The sequence below is a fragment of the Canis lupus genome, chromosome 25 (genome assembly GCF_048164855.1).
Source record: "Canis lupus baileyi chromosome 25, mCanLup2.hap1, whole genome shotgun sequence".
Taxonomy (NCBI): domain Eukaryota; kingdom Metazoa; phylum Chordata; class Mammalia; order Carnivora; family Canidae; genus Canis; species Canis lupus.
This window is the reverse complement of record NC_132862.1, coordinates 38,596,780-38,608,931: the sequence shown is the minus strand read 5'-3', so window position 1 is coordinate 38,608,931 and position 12,152 is coordinate 38,596,780. Positions and strand designations below refer to the sequence as shown.

The 12,152-nt window shown below is 40.7% G+C and overlaps 1 protein-coding gene across 4 annotated transcripts in view; it reads left to right on the top strand.

The window, feature by feature from the left end:
* CD4 (CD4 molecule) overlaps window positions 1-12,152 on the top strand; it is a 51,364-nt gene that overhangs the window by 10,892 nt on the left and 28,320 nt on the right. The gene's annotated exons all lie outside the window — the stretch shown is intronic.

The following is a 12,152-nucleotide window of genomic DNA, read 5'->3' as shown; positions in this document are numbered from 1 at the left end:
TATCCACAGTATCATTATCATCCATTAAAAATGAAATATAATCCCTTAATGATGATTAATATCCAGCCAGTGTTCAAATTTTCCCAACTACCTCTAATATTATTTTTACATTTTGTTTATTTGAACAGGATCCGCATAAAAATTTATGCATGGTATTTGGTTGATATGTCCCTTAAGTCCCTTTGAATGTCTATATTTACTCCCCAGACTTTTTTCCCCTTACCACTGATTGGTTGAAGAAACCAGGCAATTGTCCTGTGAAGTTTTGTACATTTGAGTAGGAGCTGGCTGCATTTCCATGGTATTATTTAGCATGTTCCTCTGTCCTTTGAACCTCCTATGGATTGGTGGTTAAACTAGAGACTTGATTTAGTTTTCATTTAATATTTTTGATAGGAATACCTCATAAGTGGTGGTTTGTACTACCAATTTCATCACATCAGGAGCTATGTGATGTCTATCATTCTTTTTGTGCTATTAAGATTAATTGCTGGGTTCAAGTGTTAAATTTAAGTGGTAATTATAAAACACTATTTTTAGTTTCTTAGTTTTTTTCTAAAGATTTTATTTATTTATTCACAAGAGACACAGAGAGGGGGGAGAGAGAGAGAGAGAGAGAGACAGAGACAGAGACAGAGACACAGGCAGAGGAGAAGGCTCCATGCAGGGAGCCTGATGTGGGACTCAATTCTGGTACTCCAGGATCACACCCTGGGCTGAAGGTGGCGCTAAACTGCTGAGCCACCTGGGCTGCCCTCTTAGTTTTTTATAATTGCCTTTTGTTTATGTCAGATGATATGGACTTTCTGTTTATTATAGTGATGTAAACTTTCTTTTTATTTATTTGTTTTTATTTTTTAGAGAGAGAGCATGAGACAGGGATGGGAGGGGCAGAGGGAAAGGGAGAGAGAGAGAATCTTAAGTAGGCTCCACACTCAGTGTGAAAGCTCAATGTGGGGCTTGATCTCATAACTCCAAGATCATGAATTGAGGTGAAGTCAAGAGTAGGATCCTTGGGATGCCTGGGTGGTTCAGTGGTTGAATGTCTGTATTTGGCTCAGGTCGTGAACCCATGATCCTGGGATCTAGTCTGGCATCTGGCTCCCCACAGGGAGTCTGCTTCCTCTTCTGCCCGTGTCTCTTCCTCTCTCTGTGTGTCTCTAATGAAAAAATAAATAAAATCTTTATTAAAAAAAAAACGAGTAGGATGTTTAACCAACTGAGCCACCTCAACTTTCCTTTTAAGATAGATTTATTTAATCTAAAAAAGTGAATGCATTTAAAGATGTTAGATTAATAAGATAGGTAAATTTGGCCAAAATCATGTATAAGATGTGTGAACGGTTGAAGTCTGGGAAATATGGCTCTAGTACAAGACTTTGATTTTACCAGGGAGAAGTCCCTGGCCTCAGTTTGTGCTAGATTGGAGGCAGAGCTGGGGCTAGAGCTTTGGTCTTTCAACTTTCAGGCCTAGGCTCTCCCATGGAAAGTCATCCTCAGGGCAGAAAAACCTGAACTGGCCACAGTGTATTGAAAACCATCTTTGTTAAAAAAAAAAAAAAAAAAAGAAAAGAAAAAATAAAAAGAAAAAGAAAAAGAAAAGAAAAGAAAAGAAAAGGAATGAAAAGAAAAGAAAATTATCTTTGTTAAAAATGGATGTCTCCGGGATCCCTGGGTGGCGCAGCGGTTTGGTGCCTGCCTTTGGCCCAGGGCGTGATCCTGGAGACCCGGGATCGAATCCCACATCAGGCTCCCGGTGCATGGAGCCTGCTTCTCCCTCTGCCTGTGTCTCTGCCTCTCTCTCTCTCTGTGACTATCATAAATAAATAAAAATTAAAAAAAAAAAAAAAAAAAAAATGGATGTCTCCTCTTCCTGCCTCTGTCCAGTGGGAGAAAAGTCCTCTGTTTTTGGCAAGGTGGTTCTTGCTGGGCCTCCAGAGTTACAATTCAGACACCCACCCATGTCCATTCTTCATGTTTGGACATGAAGAAAAAGGGGAATATTGGGCTGGATCTTTTTTTTTTTTAATTAAAATATATTTTATTTATTTATTCATGAGAGACACACACAGAGAGAGGTAGAGACATAGACAGATGGAGAAGCAGGCTCCATGCAGGAAGCCTGATGTAGGACTTGATCCCGGGACTCCAGAATCATACCCTGAGCCAAAGGGAGATGCTCAACCACTGAGCCACCCAGGTGTCCCGTGGGCTGAACCAAAGCCATTCCCTAAAATTTACAAAACCCCCAATCCCTGGTCTCTTTCTGGTAAAGACACACAAAGCAGAAATCACCAGGTTAACTGCTCTTTGCCTGCCCGTGTCTTGTCCTTCAAACAGCTATTTAAAGAAGACCCTATGGGGGCCTCTGGGTGGCTTAGTGGTTGAGCATCTGTCTGCCTGTGGTTTGGGTTGTGATCCTGGGGTCCTGGGATAGAGTCTCGCATCCCCGTTCCCCACAGGGAGCCTGCTTCTCCCTCTATCTATGTCTCTGCCTCTCTCCATGTGTCTCTCATGAATAAATAAATAAAATCTTAAAAATAAATAAAATAAAGAGGACCCTATGATCAAAGTAACCTGGGTCCTCCCCTGGCCTGTGGGCCCCTGGTACCCATTATGTAATTTTCACCCCTGGATAGAGCTCAAAACACTCTCACAAACTCTGCAAGTGATTTTCTTGTCTTAGAATTTCATTCTGCTAAATTGCTTGCTAAATAAGTAGACTTTTAGCTTATTCATTTTAAAGTTAAAATGATTTGAAAAAAAATTATACCGGTACACGGTAAACATTTAAAACCATAAAAATGATACCCAGTGGGTTAAAAACAAAGTTCAGCTGAGTAAATTTGAAGGCCTAATAGGCTTTATTCAGTGATTCATAAATTGGGCAGCATCCGGTCTAGCAAATAGAAAAGAGCTCCGAAGAGCTGGGGAGAGGAAAGATTTGTAAAGGCAGAAAAGGAAGTTTATTAGCAAAGAATGCATTGTTTCAGGCAAGGTCACCTGCTTAAGGGGACGGAAGGGGTCTGTCAGGCAGATTTCCTCACTAGTGCTGACCAGGTAATTCGAGATTAACTCATTAAAGGTTATGTTCCTGGGAAAAGCTGAAACTGCAATTAGGTTAGATATTAAGTCTTGGTTTGCTGATGTGGGGGTTAGCATAACTGATTCCATTTTGGTCCTGTTGGCTCTTTCTTTTAACAGTTCCCCTCTTTTGATTACATCTTTCAGCAAAATAGAGTGGCATTAGTGCCACTCCCAGCTACTACTCTAACATTCTTGAAGTTTCTGTTGATTCTTTGGTACTCACAGGTTGTGACTCCTCTCACCCCCCGCCCCCGCCCCCAATCTTTGTGACATTCACAGGTTATAACTTCAGGCTTACAAATTTTAAGTTGGTTGTCTTTTTGTTCCTTTTCTGATGTTCCAGGTTTAGGGAGATCATTTGCTTGGTGGTTAGCAAGTGCAAACATGCATTTAAAGCCTTTGAGAGGGGGCCACCTGTGGCTCAGTGTCACCTGTGAAGGCATCTGCCTTCAGCTCAGGTCATGATCCTGGGGTCCTGGGATTGAACCCCAGGTCGGGTTGGGCACACCTCTTAGCTGGGAGTCTGCTTCTCCCTCTTCCTCTGCCCCTCCCCCTGCTTGTGCCCTCTCTCTCTCTCTCTCAAATAAATTAAATAAATAAATAAATAAATAAATAAATAAATAAATAAATAAATAAAGCCTTTGAGAAGATACAGTGCACCAGATAGACTACTGTGATCATTATAAGCAGGGTAATTCCCAATGTTTGGAGTGCACTTTGGAATCATGATCCCTAAAACCCAAAACAATAAAAATCAAGTAAGTTAAAAAGAAAGGCACCACTAAAAGAGTCACTTTTCAAACCAAGAGGCTTGTTCAGTGGCCTTATGTAATGGAGTTTCAACTTCCCCAGAGGTGTTAATCCAGGCCCAGCAGGTGGTGTTGGCCACAACACAGACACCTCCTTGCTCAGCTAAAAGAGATTTAAAGTCTGTCTTATCATCAGGAATAACTTTGGCCAGAATCTAAGGATTTTTGCCAGGCACTTTTTATTTTAGCAGTGGGTTCTGCAATACTTTTTTTTTTTTTTTTTTAAGATTTTTAAAAAATTTATTCATGAGAGAGAGAGAGAGGCAGAGACGCAGGCAGAGGGGAGAAGCAGATTCCATGCAGGGAGCCCCACGTGGACTCGGGACTCATCCCTCCCACGTCTCCAGGACCACGCCCTGCGCCGAAGGCGGCACTAAACTGCTGAGCCACCTGGGCTGCCCCCATCTGCAATACTTTCTAGAGTTAAGGATAAGTTCTTGATTGTAGCCTCATTTGCATTTAATAGTAGCCAGGGGAGCCCTGAGCTACCAAGGTAATTTTGAATCATGAATGCCTCCTGGTAATTCCTGCTTGAGTCTGTGGTTCAGGACTGGAAAGGTGACAGTCAGGGAGACCAGTAAAATGTAAGGGTCTGTAGACCATACAGGTGGTTTTATTCTGATTACCCTTGTCTTGTGTCCCTTTCCTAGGTTTGGGATTGTAAACCAGAGGCAGGGAAATGGACCAGGGGGAAGTCTCTAGCATCATGGACAGATCAAATTTCTTGGTGACAAATCTAGCAGTCTGAAGGGTTAACCTTCACCCCCACCCCCACCCCCTGCACCCCACCCTTAGTAACGACCTGGGAGATACAGATGAGGGTGTTATCTTTCCAAGCCAATACCAGAGTGAAGGAAAGAAAGAGAAAAGAAAGAGCTTCATGTTCAGTTTAAGTATGAAGCCTTGATCCAGCTTCTTTGGTGGAAGCAATTTATCTACTGTCAGCTACATCTCTTCTTAGACAATTTGTTTTTTTTTTTTTTTTAAATCTTTTTTTTTTAAATTTTTATTTATTTATGATAGTCACAGAGAGAGAGAGAGGCAGAGACACAGGCAGAGGGAGAAGCAGGCTCCATGCACCGGGAGCCTGATGTGGGATTCGATCCCAGGTCTCCAGGATCGCGCCCTGGGCCAAAGGCAGGCGCCAAACCGCTGCGCCACCCAGGGATCCCCTTCTTAGACAATTTGATTCTGAGGTCTCCAGCTTAAAGGTTTTGAGGTGCACAGGGCCAGATGGCAGGTGGAGACTTCTTCAGCTGTAAGGCATGTACCCAAGGCTCACGTCCCTGGAGTTTGGCTGCCATTCAGGTAGCAAGGAGGACCTGGTTTAGTTCCATCCAAGGAGATTCAAAGGCAGTTTTTATTCTTAGTGATTCCAGATCAAAAGGAGGAAAGAAAATCAGAAATGTTCATTTGGAGTTGTAGCCAGATATTTGAGGAAAGTAGGAGAATTCAGGACCCAGTCTGGTATACAGGTATATAAGAACAACTCAAAGACTGCTAACAGGGTTAGAATCTAACATGGACAAAGATGCAAACATAATGTTTGTCTCTACAATTATCCCCATTTTTATCAAAGATAATCACAATAAAACAAATTTGCTTGCATTAAACTTGGTCTGGTTATTTACATAAGTGCAGCAAGAATAGTAATTGACCATATAAACTTTTTTTTTTTTTTTACTACTTTGCTGGAGGGATGCCTGGGTGGCTCAGTGGTTGAGCGTCTGCCTTTGGCTCAGGGCTTGATCCTGGGAAGTCCCACATTGGGCTCCCTGTAGGGAGCCTGCTTCTGCTCTGCCTGTGTCTCTGCCTCTCTCTCTCTCTCTCTCTGTCTCTCATGAATAAATAAATAAAATCTTTAAAGAAAAAAAAAAAGACTGCTTTGCTGAAACCTTATGAATAAGGTACCAGGCCAATTTTTCCAAGGGGCTTTATTGGCTCCATGAAGTCGACCTTTCTTTCTTTCTTTCTTTCTTTCTTTCTTTCTTTCTTTCTTTCTTTCTTTCTTTCTTTCTTTCTTTCTTTCTTTCTTTTTCTTTCTTCCTTCCTTCCTTCCTTCCTTCCTTCCTTCCTTCCTTCCTTCCTTCCTTCCTTTCTTTCTTTCTTTCTTTCTTTCTTTCTTTCTTTCTTTCTTTCTTTCTTTCTTTCTTCTTTCTCTTTCTTTCTTTCCTTCCTTCTTTCTTTTTTTTTAACCTTATATCTTCAAAGCTGTCTAGTCATATCTGGGTCTATGCCCATCTCTCTTAAATAAAACATTCTAGTCAAAGTCTTGGTAATAGGGCAGCCCAGGTGGCTCAGCGGTTTAGCGCCGCCTTCAGTCCAGGGCCTGATCCTGGAGTCCCAGTTCGGGCTCCCTGGGGGGAGCCTGCTTCTCCCTCTGCCTGTGTCTCTGCCTCTCTCTGTGTGTCTCTCGTGAATAAATAAATAAAATCTTTAAAAAAGCCTTGTCATCTAACCAATGTTCCCATTTGTGCCCTATTACAAGGATAACATATTCTCATTGAACTTGTGTAAATAACTATTTTGTCATAAAAAGAATACTCAAGAGTTTTCAAATTTTGGAGGGATCAGATAGGGAGAAAAAGTAAATGTTTCATTTTTGATCACAGAGGCGTCATATTTTACTAACATTACAAGTCATAAATGGCTTAAGAGGAAAAATTTCCTCAGTCTGGAAAGATAAAACATTAAAGAACGAGCGATGTTTCAAGCAAGAAATCATAAAAATTATAATCATCCTCCTCAGCTCATTAAGTCCCATGTTATTAATTCTTGCTTAAATCCAGGTTTTTTCCCCATTAATTCTGGAAATTCTTACCTAGTTCACTTTTTTATCTTAAAGTTATCAGAACCGTGTGTTTGCCAGAGTCCTTTCAATGAATCTTCTTGGTGAAGAAGTATTGTAAGAATTTATGCAAAAGCATCTGTGTAAAACATGAACCATCTATAAATGACAAAAGACGGGTATCCCTGGGTGGCTCAGGGTTTAGCACCTGCCTTCCCCTGGAGTCCCGGGATCAAGTCCCACATCGGGCTCCCTGCATGGAGCCTGCTTCTCCCTCTGCCTGTGTCTCTGCCTCTCTCTCTCTCTCTCTCTCTCTCTCTCTGTGTCTCTCATGAATAAATAAATAAAATCTTTAAAAAAATAAAAATAAAAATAAATAAATGACAAAAGCCTCCTAAAAAAGGCTCAGTGTTAAAGACATGATGAAAGTTCATTATAATGGAATTGACAAGGAAGTTTGGTTATTTCTGTGACACAATTTTTATTTTATTTTATTTTTTGAGAGAGAGAGAGAGCGTGCACAAGCAGGGGCAGAGGGAGAGGGCAAGAACCCCAAGCAGGCTCCATGCTCAGTACAGAGCTGGATGTGGGGTTCCATCCTCATGACCCTGAGATCATGACCTGAGCCAAAATCAAAAGTCAGATACTCAACCAACTAAGCCACCTAGGCACTCTGAAACACATTTTAAAATGACAATTGGAGTCTTACTTTAGGACAGTTATTTTCTCTTCCCTCAACAAAATAGCATTTTCATTTTTCTTTTACCATACTTTTTTTTTTTTTTTTTTTTTAGATCCTCAGTGGCTTAGTTGGTGAAACCATCTGCCTTCAGCTCAGGTCATGATCCCAGGGTTCTGGGATCGAGCCCTATGTCTGGCTCCCTGTTCAATGGGGTGTCTGCAGCTTCCTCTGCCACTCCCCCCAACTCATGCTTTCTCTCTCTCTCTCCTTCTCTCTCTCAAATAAATAAATAAAATCTTAAATCAATCAATCAATCACAGGGCCTGAACTCAATGATCCTGAGATCAAGACCTGAGCTGAGGGGATCCCTGGGTGGCTCAGCGGTTTGGCGCCTGCCTTTGGCCTAGGGTGTGATCCTGGAGTCCCAGGATCGAGTCCCACATCAGGCTCCCTGCATGGAGCCTGCTTCTCCTCTGTCTGTGTCTCTGCCTCTCTCTGTCTCTCTCATGAATAAATAAATAAAATCTTAAAAAAAAAAAAAAAAAAAAGACCTGAGCTGAAATCAAGACTCGGATGCTTAACTGACGAGTTATCAAGGCATCCCTACCATACCTTCTTTTACCAAAAACTTACATCCTACTTTCCTTGTAAATGGAGATGTTTCCCTTATTATTTCAAGTAGTTTAAAATATATATATTAGACTTTTTCAGCCCATAGAAACCTTTAATTTCTAGCAGAAACTATGAAGTAAGCAATTATGAACTATTTTTTACATTAGCATTCTGTGGTTTGGCAGATGTATAAATACATTTTATAATTTCTAGAAACATATGCTTTCTCATAGTAATTTTTTTTAATGTGGCACAAAACATGTTTTACTTGTAGATGCAAATATCTTTAGTTCCTTTATAAAGGGAAGCCAAACGTGGATAAACCTACGTTCAGTAATTCATGTTTCAGCATTTTATCTTATTTAGAAATGATCCAGATATTTAGACTATCCATTGTTTAATTTAACTTAGCAAAATTTTAAGGTCTTAGTTTACTAAAAAGGTTGGGGGAAACCATTAAAAATTCACCTAAAAACTTTTATCTCACTTTTATCTATTTACTTGTTTTCAACAATTATTATTTTTAGATTAATTATAAAAATTTCATCATGGCAAGTTATTTTTTTCTTGCAGGTAAGTTTTTTTTAAGATTATTTATTTATTTATTCATAGAGACACACAGAGAGAGGCAAGGACAGAGGCAGAGGGAGAAGCAGGATCCATGCAGAGAGCCTGACATGGGACTCGATCTTGGGTCTCCAGGATCAAGCCCTAGGCTGCAGGCGGCGCCAAACCGCTGCATCACCGGGGCTGCCCACAGAGAAGTTTTTTAACAGAGATAACAGGAACTTATTTGACTAGTAAGCCCAGGTATAATAAAAGTTCTATATCTGCATTGTTTTTAATGTTGAGAATTCTAAAGACATGTCTATTTTAATTAAGCCAAACAAATGTAAACTATTTTTTTAATTACCAAAGATTCCTCAGATCACATGAACCTAAAAAGTGTTTGGTTTCATTTTTACTACGTTTCTAAGAATTTTATGAATATATGATTCATATAGGCACTTAATTATCTTTAGCCCATTTAAATAGAGTTCTTCCACAAATTAATTTTTTTTTAAATATTTTTTTTTTCAATTTTTATTTATTTATGATAGTCACAGAGAGAGAGAGAGAGAGAGAGAGGCAGAGACACAGGCCGAGGGAGAAGCAGGCTCCATGCACCGGGAGCCCGATGTGGGATTCGATCCCGGGTCTCCAGGATCGCGCCCTGGGCCAAAGGCAGGCGCCAAACCGCTGCGCCACCCAGGGATCCCCACAAATTAATTTTGACAATATCATCTGGAGGTAGAAAATACCACACATCTGTAATACACACACACACACACACACATATATACATATATAGACTCATGTAAACATATAGACAGATGCAGAGACCTTATAGGTTTTATTTTTAAATTACTACCATGAGACCGGTATGATAAATCAAAACTTACTAGCTTATAAAAGAACAGTTGGAAAAAGTTAAGATTACCTGCTCAGATGGCTAAAGCTTTTTCTTGATATTAGTGGCAAGACACAATATTTTTAATTTGTCCAAGTCCCAAATAACATTTCTCCCCTTTTGTTTTTCTTCTGATAAGAAGAATTATCTCCCTTAAATTTATAGACTAATAGGATATACACATCTCAAAGGCACAGGGAAAGAAGGCAAGTTCCCTTAAGAAGAATTTTTGTTTCTTAGAGCCAAAAAGTTTTACAGTACTTACAAGTCTTTTGAGATAAATAGAGGAGGTTTGGGGATTGATTTAAAAAAATTTATGTTTTTTGAATTGTTTCTAGGTAAAGGCAGCTGCTTTCAATTCTCCAAGGAGTTGGGCTGTAGCCTAAAAGATAGCAAGAAGCCCATCTGGCCATCCAGTCACATTATCTTCAAATCGCTCCCCCACCTTCTCTGGGCACAAAGTTTCCTTTTAGCATAAGGGAGAGAAGACTGAAAAACTTAAAAGAAATCCTTTTAGGGGTGCCTGGGTGGCTCAGTCAGTTAAGCATCTGACTTCAGCTCAGGTCATGATCTCAGGGTCCCGGAAAGGAGCCCCACATCAGGCTCTGCACTCAGCCCGGAGTCTGCTTCTCCCTCTGCACATTCCCCAGTTCATGCTCTCTGTGTCTCTCTCTCTCAAGTAAATAAATAAAATCTTAAAAAAAAAAGAAATCCTTTTAAATACCTTGTCAGTGTTCAGCTAGGACAAACAGTAAATATTCTTATTCTTAGCAGTATTGAACAACCCCTTGGACTCAAGAGGTAGCCGCAAAGAGGATGCAAAAGATATTTTATTTTCTCTCTCCACTTGGTACTATAGTCAGAGATACAGAAGAGCTGACACTGGTAGGAGTTCTCACCTATAGCTGGGCTCTGCTAGTTTTTCCAGGATCCCATCTGTAGCTCTGCTATCTACCAGAATTTGGCAAAATTTTCCATTAGTTTTTTTTTTTTTTTTTTAAGATTTTATTTATTTATCTGACACACAGAGAGAAAGAGCACAAGAAGGCGGAATGGCGGGCAGGCAGACAGAGGGAGAGGGAGAAGCAGACTCCCTGCTGAGCAGGGAGCCTGACACAGGACTTGATTCCAGGACCACAGGATCATGACCTGAGCCAAAAGCAGACACTTAGCCAACTGAGCCACTCAGGCACCTCTTTCCATTAGTTGTTTTTTTTTTTTTTTTTTTAAAGATTTTTATTTATTTATTCATGATAGTCACAGAGAGAGAGAGAGAGAGAGAGAGGCAGAGACACAGGCAGAGGGAGAAGCAGGCTCCATGCACCGGGAGCACGATGTGGGATTCGATCCCGGGTCTCCAGGATCGCGCCCTGGGCCAAAGGCAGGCGCCAAACCGCTGCGCCACCCAGGAATCCCCCATTAGTTGTTATTTTAGTTTTCCCTTGGCTGCTTGAAGCAAAGGACATAGCAGTTTACCAGAAAATCCCGTAGAGTCTCATCAATTCTGGGAGGGGTGCAGACAGGGGCCCTCTTTTGAGGGTAGTAAGGGTGTGTGTGTAAGGTCACTCGTTTGACAGACTTTTGTTTATGGTCTTGTAGTCCCTTCAGAGTGGAAAGACAATTCAGGTGGAGGGTTACTACAATGAATCCTCACATGAAGGATAGAGGGGAGCAGTAGGTGTTACTTCAGCCTTACAGTCTTTTGTTTTAGGTACCACTTGTGTCTTTAATTTTTCATTTGCTTTTTTGCAATGATTTTTTTAAAAAGATTTTATTTATTTATTCATAGACACACAGAGAGAGAGGCAGAGACACAGGCAGAAGGAGAAGCAGGCTCCATGCAGGGAGCCCAATGTGGGGACTCAATCCCGGGTCTCCAGGATCACACCCCAGGCTGCAGGCGGCGCCAAACCGCTGCGCCACCAGGGCTGCCCTGCAATGAATTTTTTAATGAAGGTATTTTGGAATTTTGAAACCTTTATTTTTATTTTTATTTTTTTAAAGATTTTATTTATTCCTGAGAAACACACAGAGAGAGGCAAAGACATAGGCAGAGGGAGAAGCAGGCTCCCTGCGGGGAGCCTCATGCGGGACTGGATGCCAGGACCTGGGGATCACCACCTGAGCTGAAGGCAGCTGCTCAACCACTGAGTCACCCAGGTGCCCCAGAAACCTTTCTTTTTCATCATGATAAATGTACTCTTTAATCCCCATCCCCTATGTCCCCTGTCCCCGCATCCCCACCACTCTGATAACCATCAGTTTTGTTCTCTAGAACCTGTTTCTTGGTTTCTCTCTCTCTCCCTCTTTTTCTCTTTCCCTCTCTTTTTTTCTTTGCTTGTTTGTTTTGTTTCTTAAATTCCACATATGAGTGAGATCATATAGTGTTTGCCTTTCTCTGACTGATTTATTTTGCTTAGCATTATACTCTTGCTCCATCCATGTTGTTACAAATGGCAAAATTTTGTTCTTTTTTTTTTGTAGCTTAGTAGTATATATACCACCTCTTCTTTATCATTCACCTACTGATGGACACTTGGACTGCTTCTATATCTTGGGGATTGTGAATAATACTGCAATAAACACAGGGGTGAATGTATCCCTTTGAGATAGTGTTCTTGTATTTTTTTAATTTAAATAAAAATTTGGGGGGGAAAGGATTTTTATGGTTTTAGGTCTCACATTTAGGCCCCTTTTTTAAAAAAAAATATTTATTTATTCATG